This window comes from Gossypium arboreum, chromosome 12 (assembly GCF_025698485.1).
Source record: "Gossypium arboreum isolate Shixiya-1 chromosome 12, ASM2569848v2, whole genome shotgun sequence".
Taxonomy (NCBI): domain Eukaryota; kingdom Viridiplantae; phylum Streptophyta; class Magnoliopsida; order Malvales; family Malvaceae; genus Gossypium; species Gossypium arboreum.
The window spans coordinates 79992023-79994393 of record NC_069081.1 but is presented as its reverse complement, the minus strand read 5'-3'; the positions used below and the strand labels follow the sequence as shown (position 1 = coordinate 79994393).

At 35.5% G+C, this 2371-nt stretch overlaps 1 non-coding gene across 1 annotated transcript; it reads left to right on the top strand.

Moving 5' to 3' along the window:
• The first annotated feature begins 1988 nt into the window (after positions 1 to 1988).
• Positions 1989 to 2095, top strand: LOC128285979 (small nucleolar RNA R71). Its single transcript, XR_008276526.1, has one exon. It is a non-coding gene; the product is annotated as a small nucleolar RNA R71 (small nucleolar RNA).
• The last annotated feature ends 276 nt before the right edge of the window (positions 2096 to 2371 follow it).

Below are 2371 nucleotides of genomic sequence, written 5' to 3'. Positions count from 1 at the left end.
GAAAACTTTGGTTTTACTTTATTTCGGGCCAGTTGTTTTTTCGAGCAACTCGCTTGTATTGCTGTTTCCTTTTGAGCATATTGATTCACACCTCTTCTTCATCATTATCATGTAATTTTTTGAGATTATCAATTAGTTAATTAGTCTCATGATCTTACTTCGATATGGGTGCAGTAGCAAGTTCAGTTGGTGTAGGAATATGGTTCACTTCTTCTAATTCCTGATCATATTCAATTTTTACCGATTCCGTCTTCTCTTCATTACCTTCTAGTCCTATTTGTTCCTTCTCCTTAGTGGCAATGTGTGTGGTAGGTCCAGGCTCATCAGCTTTAGCTTCATCCTCATCCCCTTTATTTTCATTCGATAGCAGTTCCTTTTCATTGGGTGCAAATCCTCCTTTTCTTTATCAGACTCTGTCATCTCATTAATAAGGTAATAAATGATAAATGAAAATAAATTTAAGTAATAAGAATAATAAGAATGAAATTAAAGTGAAGCAATTAAAGAAAATAAAGTTAGAAAATATATTTTTTTTACACTTTTTTCCAATTCTGGAGCAATTTGGAGTTGCTAAGTCACAAAGAGATTGAGTTACTTCTACAACTGACCAAGTGAGTTGGGTATTTGCTGATCAAACAGAATATTAGAGATAGAATATTTTGCTGAGGCAAACATATAGAATATTTTGCTGAGGCAAACATCTTGCAAATTTTTCTTTCACTTCCATTTTTAGCAAACTAATGGCCTAGCAATCTTCACTCTCATCAACACATTTCAGGGAATTGAATATGTCGAATGTAACCTACTGATCATTCACCCTTATAGTCAGTTTGGCTTTCTACACATCAATTAATTGAGGAAATGGTGGAGGTGGTCGTCCTTCAGGTTGTTGATATTGTTTTGTCATGGCATTTGTGTTGACAACATGATCTAAATCTACCACAACATTTTTCTAGTGACCATTTTTAGTTATTTTATGCTTGTCAGTTGGTTTTGAGATATTTTCATGATCGAGTTTTGAGTCGTCCTCTTCTGTAGTGGCATATTTATTAGTAATACAAGTTGCATCTATGTCAGTATTTTTCTAGTTGCTCTTTTCCTTTGTACCTTGCTCCCCTACTGATTTTGAATTCATTTCATTTGCAAAAGTTGAAATTCCTTCTTCAATAATTGTGTCATTCAAAACTCTTAGTAGTTGAGTACAACTTTGAAGTATAATGGCTTTGCAGTGTTCCTTCCTTTAGATCAAGAACTCTCAGTGTCACTCGGCAATACTCTTTGTTGTCTGGAACTTAATGTAGTGGCAATTTGTCCCACTTGATTCTCTAGAGCTCTTAAAGAAGCTATCTAGCTCGAGTAATCCCATCATTCTTATCCATATAATCCTTTAATAGAGCTTCCATATTTGATGTTGAAGATGATGAAATTTGTTGAGCATTTTGTCGCGGCATTGGTTGACTGTATCCAGATGATACGCCAGCCACATTCTGTCTATTCACACTGCTAGCATTTCCTATCCCCTGGTTACTCTAGCTGAAATTTGGATGTTACTTCCACCCTGAAGTGTAGGTGTTGGAGTTGGGATTGTTGATGCTACGATTAAAATTTCCCATGTAATACTCAGAGGCTAGATTGGATGGACATTCATAAAAAACATGACCTTCTCCAGAGTTTATGCATGCTAGTTCTGTAACTTTCATCTCTTGCATTGTAGAGGGTCTTTTCAGAGTTTTAATCATATTTGATAAGGATGATACCTGAGCTGTTAACGATATAAACGCATCAAGTTCCATTGTTCCAGCGACTCTTCTACCAGTACCAACTCTAGTAGTGCGATACTGATAATCATTATTTGCTATTGTTTCCAGAATTTTGTATGTTTCATTATAGGATTTGTCAAGCAATGTCCCATTAGCAGATGCATCCACCATCATTCGCGTATGAGCATTTAATCCATTGTAGAACATTTCCATTTGTGTCCAATGCTAAAACTATATATCAGGCATTTTCTAATTAATTCCTTGAAACACTCTCATGCTTCATATAAAGTCTCATCTTCAGATTGCCTAAATGATGTAATGTCATAACTTAGCTTCGCATTCATGTTGGGAGGATTGTACCTAAATAGAAATCTCTGACACAATTTATTCCAAGATGCCACCATACCTGATGGTAATGCATTCAACCATGATCTGGCACGATCTCGCAATGAATAATGAAACAATTTTAATCTAAAGGCATTTTCAGGAACACCTTGCTGGTTGAATAAGTCACAAACTTCAAGAAAAAGTCTCAAGTACAATCTAGGATCTTCAATTGGTAAACCACTAATCTACCCTACCATCAGCAGCATATGAAACATTACTGGTTT